Here is a 19,704-nt window from a genome sequence, read left to right as displayed (position 1 = left end):
TTGTGAGATTCGAGCGTATGGCTGAAGACGCTCCACCTCTAGACAATGATTTTGAGACTGAAGACGCCCCACCAATGGATGCTCCCACTACCAGTAAGAAAAGAAAAGGGCGAGGTCCTACGAAAAACCTCAAAGTCACGGAACCAATGCATTTGGAATACAATGCATTGGGTCAACCCTGCGGAAAATGGCGTAGGCAATATGGAAAACAAGTGGGCCTATGTATCCGCAAGATTTCCATATTGCATGCATGGAACGAGGTTCCAGAGGGTTTGAAAAACTCTCTATGGAATGATACTGTGGTAAGCAACTTTACTATTTTTACTCATTTAGTTTCATTTTAAAATTAATTTAATTGACAGTAACAAATATAAATTTTTTTTGTAGAATCTTTTCCACATCGAGAGCGATGAGGACAAGAAGAATGTGTTTCTTTCAGCTGTTGCTGAAAGATTCAGAGATTTCAAATCCAAGCTAGTAACTGGCTGGATTACGAAGACCCGTGCTCGTACGACCAAAAAGGTCAAAACGGGAAACGAAGGTGGAGAGCAAGCACCTTCGAAGATGCCCTACGAAATATGGGGTCACATATCGAAGAGGGATTGGGAGGCCTTTGTTGCCAAAAGAACAACTCCCATAGAAGTTGTAAGTATTTCATATTATATTATAGTTTACCAATTTGAATTTACTTCTTTTGATTCAGTCATTAAACTAATACATGACATTCGATTTCTATTGATTAATTAGGAAAAGCGTGGTAAAGCTTCAGATTCTGCAAGCAAAAGGAAGTTTTACCATCGCTTAGGCCAGAAAACGTACGATGAGGTCTGAAAAGAGTGGGTGGATGCGGGTTTATACCCCAATCAAAGTTCATCCACACCCTCATCTACGACTACCTCCGCATCCGTACATACTCTTGCTGGAGATCGGGTGCGTGATTGGTATTGCGGGCTTCATTCCCGAGATGCAAGTGGTAAATTTACCATTAATGATCCGGGAACGAAGAAGGTTGCTGATGCTGTGGTGAGTTTTGAAATTATTAAGTATATTCTTCATTTGTTTTGTATTCTTTGGCTTTGATGTACTTATACTAATTACTATATATGTCACTTTTTATTTGAACAGATGGGCTGGAAGGAAAAAGAAGCTACAGGGGAGTTCACCCCAAAAAGCAATGTTGACGCATTGCATATGGTCTTAGGGAAAGACCACAGTGGGCGGGTAGTCGGAAAAGGAGGCGTCCGCGTGGGGTTACAGAAGGCATTCGGCAAAGAGTGTGTTGCTACTCAATCCCGAACGGCACTGCGGGAAGAAGCAGCAACCCTCCGAGCGGAGATTACGAAGGACGTTCTCGCGAAGTTGGCCACCGTGTTGCAAAAGATGGGTGCACCCATTGTGGACTTGGCAAACCTGATTGTCGAGGATCAGGGAAGTCAACATGGGGATTCTAACGCTTTGGTCGAGCCAACACCCGAGCCCATTACCCCCGTAGCACCCCAGCTCTTTACTAATACCCCCATTGCTCAAAATCCGGAGCCAACTCCGGTGCCAGTGCTACAGGTACATAGTTTTTAAATATATAAGCACTTATTAATTTAAATTGCAACGCGTAATTAAAATTTTATTATGATGCTTATTATACTAAACGACACAATTTTCAGGAGGCGACTCCTTGTTCTCTTTTGCTGCCTCAGTTAGGTGTTGCTAGTGATGGCGACTTAACTGAGGTTGCATATGGTATGGCACAGCCAAATAAAGAGGGCCAAACAGTGCATTCAGTGCCTGTTACAAGTGGCCACATCAGTGTGGCCGTGGAGACTATTGTAAAGGGGTTTGAAGATTTCTCACTCCCAATTCCAATGCCAGCATGGAGCCTTGAGAAACTATCAGACGCCCTAGGTAGTTTCGTCACATGGCCATATGCTTGGGTCCGATTCACTAACATGGTAAGAATCATTTGTACCTTATTTATTTTTATTTTTTTAATTGCATGCTCACACTAATTTAATTTTATAAATTGAAATAGCAAAAGAGTCAAAAGGGATCTTGTAGAGAGGTCGGTTCCTCAGCAAAGATGTCGACTGGGTCAAAGTCGATGCCAAGCACTCCAATTTTGACTGATGAGGAGCTAAAAGATCTCTCTCAAGATTGCAAATGGCTGCATTATTGTGCATCTCGCATAAGTGAGGAGGACCCAATCATGTTGCCCCTGCTGAAGGAGCAATACTGCTTTTCAGAAGACCCGTATGTAATTATTGGTCCTAGTGACATCGGGCAATTTTTGAGAGGAGAGATGCTGAACGTAGCTCTTTTCCATGTCTACATGAGGTAATGTTCATTATCTTACAAGTTAGGCATTGTTGTTTAATTGTTTTAATGACCGAATTACTAACAAAATTCTCTTATTTGTGAGTTTAGTGCGGTTTACGAGGAGGTAAATTCTTGCGAACCTCCAATAAAAATTGGATGGTTTTGTTCGGAGACGATTTCGGGTAGTAAATGTAGAAATGATCCAGATGTCGTCAGAGCATACATTGAGACTGCTTTGACTAATTCCCTTGCATGTAAACACACATTCATTCTGGCTCCATATTGGGAAGAGTAAGTTTTATTTTTGAAATTGAACTTATCTTTTGATTTTTAAAGTCACCTAATCTCTAATTTGTTGATTTTAAATTTGTGTTTGTAGTTTGCATTGGATACTTTTGATCATATGTCCTTTAACGAACACCGTGCACGTCTTCGACTCATTACAAAAACCTAACAGCCTACCTCGCAACACAAGATTCAAAGCATTGTTGAATGCGTACGTAATATTAATTATTTTACCAATTTGATTTAATTAAGTGTTATATATATATATATATAAATGGTATTACTTTTCCCATGCGTTTCAGCGCAATGAAAAGAGTGCGTGGACAAATGGGATCTACATCCAGAGCCACATTTCCAAAATGGATAGCAAGAAAGGTACACAAATTCGATTTTATGGGTTTTGTATAGGTTTGGTCAAATGATCATGAAAAGAACACGAAACAACCATAAATACTTAAACAAAATTCTGATCTAGCAAACTGTCGACCAGCCCTCCTTCGGCTCAGCTTCTAGGAGTCCACGGGGATTGTTAGAATGGTTTTAGGACCTTGATAGCTAGATCCAAGTACCAAGATTCCATTTCCACTTTAGACTAGGTCCTGGATGCATAGGTTTGGTCTCCACGTGTCGTGCAAGGTGGTCTGGTCACTAGTTTGATGCTGTCAATTTCGCGTTTTTATTTGTCAATTTCGCGCGTAAAGTAGGTCAAACATGGTTTGTTATGCACGAAACTTGGCACACAACACTATTTGGCATATATTATTGAGTTGAAATGGTTAGAATTGATAATAATAGTCATATGCTAGAAATTAGAAGTTAAGTTGCGATTTTATGCGTTTTTAAGCGTTTTTGTCAATTTCGCGCGTAAAGTAGGTCAAACATGGTTTGTTATGCACGAAACATGGCACACAACACTATTTGGCATATATTATTGTATTGAAATGGTTATACTTGATAATAATAGTCATATGCTAGAAATTAGAAGTTAAGTTGCGATTTTATGCGTTTTTAAGCGTTTTTGTGAATTTCGCGCGTAAAGTACTCAAACTTGGTTAGTTATGCACGAAACTTGGCACACAACACTATTTGGCATATATTATTGTGTTGAAATGGTTAGAATTGATAATAATAGTCATATGCTAGAAATTAGAAGTTAAGTTGCGATTTTATGCGTTTTTAAGCGTTTTTGTCAATTCCGCGTGTAAAGTACTCAAACCTCGTTTTGATGCGAAACCGGGGCTGATTAAGGTCTTGGTTATGCAAGGATTAATGTTGTGCGTAAGCTTTGATTAATGACACAGTCAAAAACTCCAAATGATCATGAAAAGAACACGAAACAACCACAAACACTTAAACAAAATTCTGATCTAGCAAACTGTCGACCAGCCCTCCTTCGGCTCAGCTTCTAGGAGTCCACGGGGATTGTTAGAATGGTTTTAGGACCTTGATAGCTAGATCCAAGTACCAAGATTCCATTTCCACTTTAGCCTAGGTCCTGGATGCATAGGTTTGGTCTCCACGTGTCGTGCAAGGTGGTCTGGTCACTAGTTTGATGCTGTCAATTTCGCGTTTTTATTTGTCAATTTCGCGCGTAAAGTATGTCAAACATGGTTTGTTATGCACGAAACTTGGCACACAACACTATTTGGCATATATTATTGTGTTGAAATGGTTAGAATAGATAATAATAGTCATATGCTAGAAATTAGAAGTTAAGTTGCGATTTTATGGGTTTTTAAGCGTTTTTGTAAATTTCGCGCGTAAAGTAGGTCAAACATGGTTTGTTATGCACGAAACATGGCACACAACACTATTTGGCATATATTATTGTGTTGAAATGGTTATACTTGATAATAATAGTCATATGCTAGAAATTAGAAGTTAAGTTGCGATTTTATGCGTTTTTAAGCGTTTTTGTGAATTTCGCGCGTAAAGTACTCAAACTTGGTTAGTTATGCACGAAACTTGGCACACAACACTATTTGGCATAAATTATTTTGTTGAAATGGTTAAAATTGATAATAATAGTCATATGCTAGAAATTAGAAGTTAAGTTGCGATTTTATGCGTTTTTAAGCGTTTTTGTCAATTCCGCGCGTAAAGTACTCAAACTTGGTTTTGATGCGAAACCGGGGCTGATTAAGGCCTTGGTTATGCAAGGATTAATGTTGTGCGTAAGCTTTGATTAATGACACAGTCAAAAACTACAAATGATCATGAAAAGAACACAAAACAACCACAAACACTTAAACAAAATTCTGATCTAGCAAACTGTCGACCAGCCCTCGTTATGCGTTTGTAAGAGTTTTTGTCAATTTCGCGCGTAAAGTAGGTCAAACATGGTTTGTTATGCACGAAAATTGGCACACAACACTATTTGGCATATATTATTGTGTTGAATTGGTTATACATGATAATAATAGTCATATGCTAGAAATTAGAAGTTAAGTTGCGATTTTATGCGTTTTTAAGAGTTTTTGTCAATTTCGCGTGTAAAGTAGGTCAAACATGGTTTGTTATGCACGAAAATTGGCACACAACACTATTTGGCATATATTATTGTGTTGAAATGGTTATACTTGATAATAATAGTCATATGCTAGAAATTAGAAGTTAAGTTGCGATTTTATGCGTTTTTAAGCGTTTTTGTGAATTTCGCGCGTAAAGTACTCAAACTTGGTTTGTTATGCACGAAACTTGGCACACAACACTATTTGGCATATATTATTGTGTTGAAATGGTTAGAATTGATAACAATAGTCATATGCTAGAAATTAGAAGTTAAGTTGCGATTTTATGCGTTTTTAAGCGTTTTTGTCAATTCCGCGCGTAAAGTACTCAAACTTGGTTTTGATGCGAAACCGGGGCTGATTAAGGCCTTGGTTATGCAAGGATTAATGTTGTGCGTAAGCTTTGATTAATGACACAGTCAAAAACTCCAAATGATCATGAAAAGAACACGAAACAACCACAAACACTTAAACAAAATTCTGATCTAGCAAACTGTCGACCAGCCCTCCTTCGGCTCAGCTTCTAGGAGTCCACGGGGATTGTTAGAATGGTTTTAGGACCTTGATAGCTAGATCCAAGTACCAAGATTCCATTTCCACTTTAGCCTAGGTCCTGGATGCATAGGTTTGGTCTCCACGTGTCGTGCAAGGTGGTCTGGTCACTAGTTTGATGCTGTCAATTTCGCGTTTTTATTTGTCAATTTCGCGCGTAAAGTAGGTCAAACATGGTTTGTTATGCACGAAACTTGGCACACAACACTATTTGGCATATATTATTGTGTTGAAATGGTTAGAATAGATAATAATAGTCATATGCTAGAAATTAGAAGTTAAGTTGCGATTTTATGCGTTTTTAAGCGTTTTTGTGAATTTCGCGCGTAAAGTACTCAAACTTGGTTTGTTATGCACGAAACTTGGCACACAACACTATTTGGCATATATTATTGTGTTGAAATGGTTAGAATTGATAACAATAGTCATATGCTAGAAATTAGAAGTTAAGTTGCGATTTTATGCGTTTTTAAGCGTTTTTGTCAATTCCGCGCGTAAAGTACTCAAACTTGGTTTTGATGCGAAACCGGGGCTGATTAAGGCCTTGGTTATGCAAGGATTAATGTTGTGCGTAAGCTTTGATTAATGACACAGTCAAAAACTCCAAATGATCATGAAAAGAACACGAAACAACCACAAACACTTAAACAAAATTCTGATCTAGCAAACTGTCGACCAGCCCTCCTTCGGCTCAGCTTCTAGGAGTCCACGGGGATTGTTAGAATGGTTTTAGGACCTTGATAGCTAGATCCAAGTACCAAGATTCCATTTCCACTTTAGCCTAGGTCCTGGATGCATAGGTTTGGTCTCCACGTGTCGTGCAAGGTGGTCTGGTCACTAGTTTGATGCTGTCAATTTCGCGTTTTTATTTGTCAATTTCGCGCGTAAAGTAGGTCAAACATGGTTTGTTATGCACGAAACTTGGCACACAACACTATTTGGCATATATTATTGTGTTGAAATGGTTAGAATAGATAATAATAGTCATATGCTAGAAATTAGAAGTTAAGTTGCGATTTTATGGGTTTTTAAGCGTTTTTGTAAATTTCGCGCGTAAAGTAGGTCAAACATGGTTTGTTATGCACGAAACATGGCACACAACACTATTTGGCATATATTATTGTGTTGAAATGGTTATACTTGATAATAATAGTCATATGCTAGAAATTAGAAGTTAAGTTGCGATTTTATGCGTTTTTAAGCGTTTTTGTGAATTTCGCGCGTAAAGTACTCAAACTTGGTTAGTTATGCACGAAACTTGGCACACAACACTATTTGGCATAAATTATTTTGTTGAAATGGTTAAAATTGATAATAATAGTCATATGCTAGAAATTAGAAGTTAAGTTGCGATTTTATGCGTTTTTAAGCGTTTTTGTCAATTCCGCGCGTAAAGTACTCAAACTTGGTTTTGATGCGAAACCGGGGCTGATTAAGGCCTTGGTTATGCAAGGATTAATGTTGTGCGTAAGCTTTGATTAATGACACAGTCAAAAACTACAAATGATCATGAAAAGAACACAAAACAAACACAAACACTTAAACAAAATTCTGATCTAGCAAACTGTCGACCAGCCCTCCTTATGCGTTTGTAAGAGTTTTTGTCAATTTCGCGCGTAAAGTAGGTCAAACATGGTTTGTTATGCACGAAAATTGGCACACAACACTATTTGGCATATATTATTGTGTTGAAATGGTTATACATGATAATAATAGTCATATGCTAGAAATTAGAAGTTAAGTTGCGATTTTATGCGTTTTTAAGCGTTTTTGTCAATTTCGCGCGTAAAGTAGGTCAAACATGGTTTGTTATGCACGAAACTTGGCACACAACACTATTTGGCATATATTATTGTGTTGAAATGGTTATACTTGATAATAATAGTCATATGCTAGAAATTAGAAGTTAAGTTGCGATTTTATGGGTTTTTAAGCGTTTTTGTCAATTTCGCGCGTAAAGTAGGTCAAAAATGGTTTGTTATGCACGAAACTTGGCACACAACACTATTTGGCATATATTATTGTGTTGAAATGGTTAGAATTGATAATAATAGTCATATGCTAGAAATTAGAAGTTAAGTTGCGATTTTATGCGTTTTTAAGTGTTTTTGTCAATTTCGCGCGTAAAGTACTCAAACTTGGTTTTGATGCGTAAACGGGGCTGATTAAGGCCTTGGTTAGGCAAGGATTAATGTTGTGCGTAAGCTTTGATTAATGACGCAGTCAAAAACTCCAAATGATCATGAAAAGAACACGAAACAACCACAAACACTTAAACAAAATTCTGATCTAGCAAACTGTCGACCAGCCCTCCTTCGGCTCAGCTTCTAGGAGTCCACGGGGATTGTTAGAATGGTTTTAGGACCTTGATAGCTAGATCCAAGTACCAAGATTCCATTTCCACTTTAGCCTAGGTCCTGGATGCATAGGTTTGGTCTCCACGTGTCGTGCAAGGTGGTCTGGTCACTAGTTTGATGCTGTCAATTTCGCGTTTTTATTTGTCAATTTCGCGCGTAAAGTAGGTCAAACATGGTTTGTTATGCACGAAACATGGCACACAACACTATTTGGCATATATTATTGTGTTGAAATGGTTATACTTGATAATAATAGTTATATGCTAGAAATTAGAAGTTAAGTTGCGATTTTATGCGTTTTTAAGCGTTTTTGTGAATTTCGCGCGTAAAGTACTCAAACTTGGTTAGTTATGCACGAAACTTGGCACACAACACAATTTGGCATATATTATTGTGTTCAAATGGTTAAAATTGATAATAATAGTCATATGCTAGAAATTAGAAGTTAAGTTGCGATTTTATGCGTTTTTAAGCGTTTTTGTCAATTCCGCGCGTAAAGTACTCAAACTTGGTTTTGATGCGAAACCGGGGCTGATTAAGGCCTTGGTTATGCAAGGACTAATGTTGTGCGTATGCTTTGATTAATGACACAGTCAAAAACTACAAATGATTAAGAAAATAACACGAAACAACCACAAACACTTAAACAAAATTCTGATCTAGCAAACTGTCGACCAGCCCTCCTTATGCGTTTTTAAGAGTTTTTGTCAATTTCGCGTGTAAAGTAGGTCAAACATGGTTTGTTATGCACGAAAATTGGAACACAACACTATTTGGCATATATTATTGTGTTGAAATGGTTATACTTGATAATAATAGTCATATGCTGGAAATTAGAAGTTAAGTTGCAATTTTATGCGTTTTTAAGCGTTTTTGTGAATTTCGCGCGTAAAGTACTCAAACTTGGTTTGTTATGCACGAAACTTGGCACACAACACTATTTGGCATATATTATTGTGTTGAAATGGTTAGAATTGATAACAATAGTCATATGCTAGAAATTAGAAGTTAAGTTGCGATTTTATGCGTTTTTAAGCGTTTTTGTCAATTCCGCGCGTAAAGTACTTAAACTTGGTTTTGATGCGAAACCGGGGCTGATTAAGGCCTTGGTTATGCAAGGATTAATGTTGTGCGTAAGCTTTGATTAATGACACAGTCAAAAACTCCAAATGATCATGAAAAGAACACGAAACAACCACAAACACTTAAACAAAATTCTGATCTAGCAAACTGTCGACCAGCCCTCCTTCGGCTCAGCTTCTAGGAGTCCACGGGGATTGTTAGAATGGTTTTAGGACCTTGATAGCTAGATCCAAGTACCAAGATTCCATTTCCACTTTAGCCTAGGTCCTGGATGCATGGGTTTGGTCTCCACGTGTCGTGCAAGGTGGTCTGGTCACTAGTTTGATGCTGTCAATTTCGCGTTTTTATCTGTCAATTTCGCGCGTAAAGTAGGTCAAACATGGTATGTTATGCACGAAACTTGGCACACAACACTATTTGGCATATATTATTGTTTTGAAATGGTTATAATAGATAATAATAGTCATATGCTAGAAATTAGAAGTTAAGTTGCGATTTTATGGGTTTTTAAGCGTTTTTGTAAATTTCGCGCGTAAAGTAGGTCAAACATGGTTTGTTATGCACGAAACTTGGCACACAACACTATTTGGCATATATTATTGTGTTGAAATGGTTATACTTGATAATAATAGTCATATGCTAGAAATTAGAAGTTAAGTTGCGATTTTATGGGTTTTTAAGCGTTTTTGTCAATTTCGCGCGTAAAGTAGGTCAAAAATGGTTTGTTATGCACGAAACTTGGCACACAACACTATTTGGCATATATTATTGTGTTGAAATGGTTAGAATTGATAATAATAGTCATATGCTAGAAATTAGAAGTTAAGTTGCGATTTTATGCGTTTTTAAGTGTTTTTGTCAATTTCGCGCGTAAAGTACTCAAACTTGGTTTTGATGCGTAAACGGGGCTGATTAAGGCCTTGGTTATGCAAGGATTAATGTTGTGCGTAAGCTTTGATTAATGACGCAGTCAAAAACTCCAAATGATCATGAAAAGAACACGAAACAACCACAAACACTTAAACAAAATTCTGATCTAGCAAACTGTCGACCAGCCCTCCTTCGACTCAGCTTCTAGGAGTCCACGGGGATTGTTAGAATGGTTTTAGGACCTTGATAGCTAGATCCAAGTACCAAGATTCCATTTCCACTTTAGCCTAGGTCCTGGATGCATAGGTTTGGTCTCCACGTGTCGTGCAAGGTGGTCTGGTCACTAGTTTGATGCTGTCAATTTCGCGTTTTTATTTGTCAATTTCGCGCGTAAAGTAGGTCAAACATGGTTTGTTATGCACGAAACATGGAACACAACACTATTTGGCATATATTATTGTGTTGAAATGGTTATACTTGATAATAATAGTCATATGCTAGAAATTAGAAGTTAAGTTGCGATTTTATGCGTTTTTAAGCGTTTTTGTGAATTTCGCGCGTAAAGTACTCAAACTTGGTTAGTTATGCACGAAACTTGGCACACAACACAATTTGGCATATATTATTGTGTTCAAATGGTTAAAATTGATAATAATAGTCATATGCTAGAAATTAGAAGTTAAGTTGCGATTTTATGCGTTTTTAAGCGTTTTTGTCAATTCCGCGCGTAAAGTACTCAAACTTGGTTTTGATGCGAAACCGGGGCTGATTAAGGCCTTGGTTATGCAAGGACTAATGTTGTGCGTATGCTTTGATTAATGACACAGTCAAAAACTACAAATGATTAAGAAAATAACACGAAACAACCACAAACACTTAAACAAAATTCTGATCTAGCAAACTGTCGACCAGCCCTCCTTATGCGTTTTTAAGAGTTTTTGTCAATTTCGCGTGTAAAGTAGGTCAAACATGGTTTGTTATGCACGAAAATTGGCACACAACACTATTTGGCATATATTATTGTGTTGAAATGGTTATACTTGATAATAATAGTCATATGCTGGAAATTAGAAGTTAAGTTGCAATTTTATGCGTTTTTAAGCGTTTTTGTGAATTTCGCGCGTAAAGTACTCAAACTTGGTTTGTTATGCACGAAACTTGGCACACAACACTATTTGGCATATATTATTGTGTTGAAATGGTTAGAATTGATAACAATAGTCATATGCTAGAAATTAGAAGTTAAGTTGCGATTTTATGCGTTTTTAAGCGTTTTTGTCAATTCCGCGCGTAAAGTACTTAAACTTGGTTTTGATGCGAAACCGGGGCTGATTAAGGCCTTGGTTATGCAAGGATTAATGTTGTGCGTAAGCTTTGATTAATGACACAGTCAAAAACTCCAAATGATCATGAAAAGAACACGAAACAACCACAAACACTTAAACAAAATTCTGATCTAGCAAACTGTCGACCAGCCCTCCTTCGGCTCAGCTTCTAGGAGTCCACGGGGATTGTTAGAATGGTTTTAGGACCTTGATAGCTAGATCCAAGTACCAAGATTCCATTTCCACTTTAGCCTAGGTCCTGGATGCATGGGTTTGGTCTCCACGTGTCGTGCAAGGTGGTCTGGTCACTAGTTTGATGCTGTCAATTTCGCGTTTTTATCTGTCAATTTCGCGCGTAAAGTAGGTCAAACATGGTATGTTATGCACGAAACTTGGCACACAACACTATTTGGCATATATTATTGTTTTGAAATGGTTATAATAGATAATAATAGTCATATGCTAGAAATTAGAAGTTAAGTTGCGATTTTATGGGTTTTTAAGCGTTTTTGTAAATTTCGCGCGTAAAGTAGGTCAAACATGGTTTGTTATGCACGAAACTTGGCACACAACACTATTTGGCATATATTATTGTGTTGAAATGGTTATACTTGATAATAATAGTCATATTCTAGAAATTAGAATTTAAGTTGCGATTTTATGCGTTTTTAAGCGTTTTTGTGAATTTCGCGCGTAAAGTACTCAAACTTGGTTAGTTATGCACGAAACTTGGCACACAACACTATTTGGCATATATTATTGTGTTCAAATGGTTAGAATTGATAATAATAGTCATATGCTAGAAATTAGAAGTTAAGTTGCGATTTTATGCGTTTTTAAGCGTTTTTGTCAATTCCGCGCGTAAAGTACTCAAACTTGGTTTTGATGCGAAACCGGGGCTGATTAAGGCCTTGGTTATGCAAGGATTAATGTTGTGCGTAAGCTTTGATTAATGACACAGTCAAAAACTACAAATGATCATGAAAATAACACGAAACAACCACAAACACTTAAACAAAATTCTGATCTAGCAAACTGTCGACCAGCCCTCCTTATGCGTTTTTAAGAGTTTTTGTCAATTTCGCGTGTAAAGTAGGTCAAACATGGTTTGTTATGCACGAAAATTGGCACACAACACTATTTGGCATATATTATTGTGTTGAAATGGTTATACTTGATAATAATAGTCATATGCTGGAAATTAGAAGTTAAGTTGCGATTTTATGCGTTTTTAAGCGTTTTTGTGAATTTCGCGCGTAAAGTACTCAAACTTGGTTTTTTATGCACGAAACTTGGCACACAACACTATTTGGCATATATTATTGTGTTGAAATGGTTAGAATTGATAACAATAGTCATATGCTAGAAATTAGAAGTTAAATTGCGATTTTATGCGTTTTTAAGCGTTTTTGTCAATTCCGCGCGTAAAGTACTCAAACTTGGTTTTGATGCGAAACCGGGGCTGATTAAGGCCTTGGTTATGCAAGGATTAATGTTGTGCGTAAGCTTTGATTAATGACACAGTCAAAAACTCCAAATGATCATGAAAAGAACACGAAACAACCACAAACACTTAAACAAAATTCTGATCTAGCAAACTGTCGACCAGCCCTCCTTCGGCTCAGCTTCTAGGAGTCCACGGGGATTGTTAGAATGGTTTTAGGACCTTGATAGCTAGATCCAAGTACCAAGATTCCATTTCCACTTTAGCCTAGGTCCTGGATGCATAGGTTTGGTCTCCACGTGTCGTGCAAGGTGGTCTGGTCACTAGTTTGATGCTGTCAATTTCGCGTTTTTATTTGTCAATTTCGCGCGTAAAGTAGGTCAAACATGGTTTGTTATGCACGAAACTTGGCACACAACACTATTTGGCATATATTATTGTGTTGAAATGGTTAGAATAGATAATAATAGTCATATGCTAGAAATTAGAAGTTAAGTTGCGATTTTATGGGTTTTTAAGCGTTTTTGTAAATTTCGCGCGTAAAGTAGGTCAAACATGGTTTGTTATGCACGAAACATGGCACACAACACTATTTGGCATATATTATTGTGTTGAAATGGTTATACTTGATAATAATAGTCATATTCTAGAAATTAGAAGTTAAGTTGCGATTTTATGCGTTTTTAAGCGTTTTTGTGAATTTCGCGCGTAAAGTACTCAAACTTGGTTAGTTATGCACGAAACTTGGCACACAACACTATTTGGCATAAATTATTTTGTTGAAATGGTTAAAATTGATAATAATAGTCATATGCTAGAAATTAGAAGTTAAGTTGCGATTTTATGCGTTTTTAAGCGTTTTTGTCAATTCCGCGCGTAAAGTACTCAAACTTGGTTTTGATGCGAAACCGGGGCTGATTAAGGCCTTGGTTATGAAAGGATTAATGTTGTGCGTAAGCTTTGATTAATGACACAGTCAAAAACTACAAATGATCATGAAAAGAACACAAAACAACCACAAACACTTAAACAAAATTCTGATCTAGCAAACTGTCGACCAGCCCTCCTTATGCGTTTGTAAGAGTTTTTGTCAATTTCGCGCGTAAAGTAGGTCAAACATGGTTTGTTATGCACGAAAATTGGCACACAACACTATTTGGCATATATTATTGTGTTGAAATGGTTATACATGATAATAATAGTCATATGCTAAATTAGAAGTTAAGTTGCGATTTTATGCGTTTTTAAGCGTTTTTGTCCATTTCGCGCGTAAAGTAGGTCAAACATGGTTTGTTATGCACGAAACTTGGCACACAACACTATTTGGCATATATTATTGTGTTGAAATGGTTATACTTGATAATAATAGTCATATGCTAGAAATTAGAAGTTAAGTTGCGATTTTATGGGTTTTTAAGCGTTTTTGTCAATTTCGCGCGTAAAGTAGGTCAAAAATGGTTTGTTATGCACGAAACTTGGCACACAACACTTTTTGGCATATATTATTGTGTTGAAATGGTTAGAATTGATAATAATAGTCATATGCTAGAAATTAGAAGTTAAGTTGCGATTTTATGCGTTTTTAAGTGTTTTTGTCAATTTCGCGCGTAAAGTACTCAAACTTGGTTTTGATGCGTAAACGGGGCTGATTAAGGCCTTGGTTATGCAAGGATTAATGTTGTGCGTAAGCTTTGATTAATGACACAGTCAAAAACTCCAAATGATCATGAAAAGAACACGAAACAACCACAAACACTTAAACAAAATTCTGATCTAGCAAACTGTCGACCAGCCCTCCTTCGGCTCAGCTTCTAGGAGTCCACGGGGATTGTTAGAATGGTTTTAGGACCTTGATAGCTAGATCCAAGTACCAAGATTCCATTTCCACTTTAGCCTAGGTCCTGGATGCATAGGTTTGGTCTCCACGTGTCGTGCAAGGTGGTCTGGTCACTAGTTTGATGCTGTCAATTTCGCGTTTTTATTTGTCAATTTCGCGCGTAAAGTAGGTCAAACATGGTATGTTATGCACGAAACTTGGCACACAACACTATTTGGCATATATTATTGTGTTGAAATGGTTAGAATAGATAATAATAGTCATATGCTAGAAATTAGAAGTTAAGTTGCGATTTTATGGGTTTTTAAGCGTTTTTGTAAATTTCGCGCGTAAAGTAGGTCAAACATGGTTTGTTATGCACGAAACATGGCAAACAACACTATTTGGCATATATTATTGTTTTGAAATGGTTATACTTGATAATAATAGTCATATGCTAGAAATTAGAAGTTAAGTTGCGATTTTATGCGTTTTTAAGCGTTTTTGTGAATTTCGCGCGTAAAGTACTCAAACTTGGTTAGTTATGCACGAAACTTGGCACACAACACTATTTGGCATAAATTATTTTTTTGAAATGGTTAAAATTGATAATAATAGTCATATGCTAGAAATTAGAAGTTAAGTTGCGATTTTATGCGTTTTTAAGCGTTTTTGTCAATTCCGCGCGTAAAGTACTCAAACTTGGTTTTGATGCGAAACCGGGGCTGATTATGGCCTTGGTTATGCAAGGATTAATGTTGTGCGTAAGCTTTGATTAATGACACAGTCAAAAACTACAAATGATCATGAAAAGAACACAAAACAACCACAAACACTTAAACAAAATTCTGATCTAGCAAACTGTCGACCAGCCCTCCTTATGCGTTTGTAAGAGTTTTTGTCAATTTCGCGCGTAAAGTAGGTCTAACATGGTTTGTTATGCACGAAAATTGGCACACAACACTATTTGGCATATATTATTGTGTTGAAATGGTTATACATGATAATAATAGTCATATGCTAGAAATTAGAAGTTAAGTTGCGATTTTATGCGTTTTTAAGCGTTTTTGTCAATTTCGCGCGTAAAGTAGGTCAAACATGGTTTGTTATGCACGAAACTTGGCACACAACACTATTTGGCATATATTATTGTGTTGAAATGGTTATACTTGATAATAATAGTCATATGCTAGAAATTAGAAGTTAAGTTGCGATTTTATGGGTTTTTAAGCGTTTTTGTCAATTTCGCGCGTAAAGTAGGTCAAAAATGGTTTGTTATGCACGAAACTTGGCACACAACACTTTTTGGCATATATTATTGTGTTGAAATGGTTAGAATTGATAATAATAGTCATATGCTAGAAATTAGAAGTTAAGTTGCGATTTTATGCGTTTTTAAGTGTTTTTGTCAATTTCGCGCGTAAAGTACTCAAACTTGGTTTTGATGCGTTAACGGGGCTGATTAAGGCCTTGGTTATGCAAGGATTAATGTTGTGCGTAAGCTTTGATTAATGACACAGTCAAAAACTCCAAATGATCATGAAAAGAACACGAAACAACCACAAACACTTAAACAAAATTCTGATCTAGCAAACTGTCGACCAGCCCTCCTTCGGCTCAGCTTCTAGGAGTCCACGGGGATTGTTAGAATGGTTTTAGGACCTTGATAGCTAGATCCAAGTACCAAGATTCCATTTCCACTTTAGCCTAGGTCCTGGATGCATAGGTTTGGTCTCCACGTGTCGTGCAAGGTGGTCTGGTCACTAGTTTGATGCTGTCAATTTCGCGTTTTTATTTGTCAATTTCGCGCGTAAAGTAGGTCAAACATGGTATGTTATGCACGAAACTTGGCACACAACACTATTTGGCATATATTATTGTGTTGAAATGGTTAGAATAGATAATAATAGTCATATGCTAGAAATTAGAAGTTAAGTTGCGATTTTATGGGTTTTTAAGCGTTTTTGTAAATTTCGCGCGTAAAGTAGGTCAAACATGGTTTGTTATGCACGAAACATGGCAAACAACACTATTTGGCATATATTATTGTTTTGAAATGGTTATACTTGATAATAATAGTCATATGCTAGAAATTAGAAGTTAAGTTGCGATTTTATGCGTTTTTTAAGCGTTTTTGTGAATTTCGCGCGTAAAGTACTCAAACTTGGTTAGTTATGCACGAAACTTGGCACACAACACTATTTGGCATAAATTATTTTTTTGAAATGGTTAAAATTGATAATAATAGTCATATGCTAGAAATTAGAAGTTAAGTTGCGATTTTATGCGTTTTTAAGCGTTTTTGTCAATTCCGCGCGTAAAGTACTCAAACTTGGTTTTGATGCGAAACCGGGGCTGATTATGGCCTTGGTTATGCAAGGATTAATGTTGTGCGTAAGCTTTGATTAATGACACAGTCAAAAACTACAAATGATTATGAAAATAACACGAAACAACCACAAACACTTAAACAAAATTCTGATCTAGCAAACTGTCGACCAGCCCTCCTTATGCGTTTTTAAGAGTTTTTGTCAATTTCGCGTGTAAAGTAGGTCAAACATGGTTTGTTGTGCACGAAAATTGGCACACAACACTATTTGGCATATATTATTGTGTTGAAATGGTTATACTTGATAATAATAGTCATATGCTGGAAATTAGAAGTTAAGTTGCAATTTTATGCGTTTTTAAGCGTTTTTGTGAATTTCGCGCGTAAAGTACTCAAACTTGGTTTGTTATGCACGAAACTTGGCACACAACACTATTTGGCATATATTATTGTGTTGAAATGGTTAGAATTGATAACAATAGTCATATGCTAGAAATTAGAAGTTAAGTTGCGATTTTATGCGTTTTTAAGCGTTTTTGTCAATTCCGCGCGTAAAGTACTTAAACTTGGTATTGATGCGAAACCGGGGCTGATTAAGGCCTTGGTTATGCAAGGATTAATGTTGTGCGTAAGCTTTGATTAATGACACAGTCAAAAACTCCAAATGATCATGAAAAGAACACGAAACAACCACAAACACTTAAACAAAATTCTGATCTAGCAAACTGTCGACCAGCCCTCCTTCGGCTCATCTTCTAGGAGTCCACGGGGATTGTTAGAATGGTTTTAGGACCTTGATAGCTAGATCCAAGTACCAAGATTCCATTTCCACTTTAGCCTAGGTCATGGATGCATAGGTTTGGTCTCCACGTGTCGTGCAAGGTGGTCTGGTCACTAGTTTGATGCTGTCAATTTCGCGTTTTTATTTGTCAATTTCGCGCGTAAAGTAGGTCAAACATGGTATGTTATGCACGAAACTTGGCACACAACACTATTTGGCATATATTATTGTGTTGAAATGGTTAGAATAGATAATAATAGTCATATGCTAGAAATTAGAAGTTAAGTTGCGATTTTATGGGTTTTTAAGCGTTTTTGTAAATTTCGCGCGTAAAGTAGGTCAAACATGGTTTGTTATGCACGAAACATGGCAAACAACGCTATTTGGCATATATTATTGTTTTGAAATGGTTATACTTGATAATAATAGTCATATGCTAGAAATTAGAAGTTAAGTTGCGATTTTATGCGTTTTTAAGTGTTTTTGTCAATTTCGCGCGTAAAGTACTCAAACTTGGTTTTGATGCGAAACCGGGGCTGATTAAGGCCTTGGTTATGCAAGGATTAATGTTGTGCGTAAGCTTTGATTAATGACACAGTCAAAAACTACAAATGATTATGAAAATAACACGAAACAACCACAAACACTTAAACAAAATTCTGATCTAGCAAACTGTCGACCAGCCCTCCTTATGCGTTTTTAAGAGTTTTTGTCAATTTCGCGTGTAAAGTAGGTCAAACATGGTTTTTTGTGCACGAAAATTGGCACACAACACTATTTGGCATATATTATTGTGTTGAAATGGTTATACTTGATAATAATAGTCATATGCTGGAAATTAGAAGTTAAGTTGCAATTTTATGCGTTTTTAAGCGTTTTTGTGAATTTCGCGCGTAAAGTACTCAAACTTGGTTTGTTATGCACGAAACTTGGCACACAACACTATTTGGCATATATTATTGTGTTGAAATGGTTAGAATTGATAACAATAGTCATATGCTAGAAATTAGAAGTTAAGTTGCGATTTTATGCGTTTTTAAGCGTTTTTGTCAATTCCGCGCGTAAAGTACTTAAACTTGGTATTGATGCGAAACCGGGGCTGATTAAGGCCTTGGTTATGCAAGGATTAATGTTGTGCGTAAGCTTTGATTAATGACACAGTCAAAAACTCCAAATGATCATGAAAAGAACACGAAACAACCACAAACACTTAAACAAAATTCTGATCTAGCAAACTGTCGACCAGCCCTCCTTCGGCTCAGCTTCTAGGAGTCCACGGGGATTGTTAGAATGGTTTTAGGACCTTGATAGCTAGATCCAAGTACCAAGATTCCATTTCCACTTTAGCCTAGGTCCTGGATGCATAGGTTTGGTCTCCACGTGTCGTGCAAGGTGGTCTGGTCACTAGTTTGATGCTGTCAATTTCGCGTTTTTATTTGTCAATTTCGCGCGTAAAGTAGGTCAAACATGGTATGTTATGCACGAAACTTGGCACACAACACTATTTGGCATATATTATTGTGTTGAAATGGTTAGAATAGATAATAATAGTCATATGCTAGAAATTAGAAGTTAAGTTGCGATTTTATGGGTTTTTAAGCGTTTTTGTAAATTTCGCGCGTAAAGTAGGTCAAACATGGTTTGTTATGCACGAAACATGGCAAACAACACTATTTGGCATATATTATTGTTTTGAAATGGTTATACTTGATAATAATAGTCATATGCTAGAAATTAGAAGTTAAGTTGCGATTTTATGGGTTTTTAAGCGTTTTTGTCAATTTCGCGCGTAAAGTAGGTCAAAAATGGTTTGTTATGCACGAAACTTGGCACACAACACTTTTTGGCATATATTATTGTGTTGAAATGGTTAGAATTGATAATAATAGTCATATGCTAGAAATTAGAAGTTAAGTTGCGATTTTATGCGTTTTTAAGTGTTTTTGTCAATTTCGCGCGTAAAGTACTCAAACTTGGTTTTGATGCGTTAACGGGGCTGATTAAGGCCTTGGTTATGCAAGGATTAATGTTGTGCGTAAGCT

Source organism: Amaranthus tricolor, chromosome 7 (genome assembly GCF_026212465.1).
Source record: "Amaranthus tricolor cultivar Red isolate AtriRed21 chromosome 7, ASM2621246v1, whole genome shotgun sequence".
Classification (NCBI taxonomy): Eukaryota; Viridiplantae; Streptophyta; class Magnoliopsida; order Caryophyllales; family Amaranthaceae; genus Amaranthus; species Amaranthus tricolor.
This window is presented reverse-complemented; position numbering follows the sequence as displayed.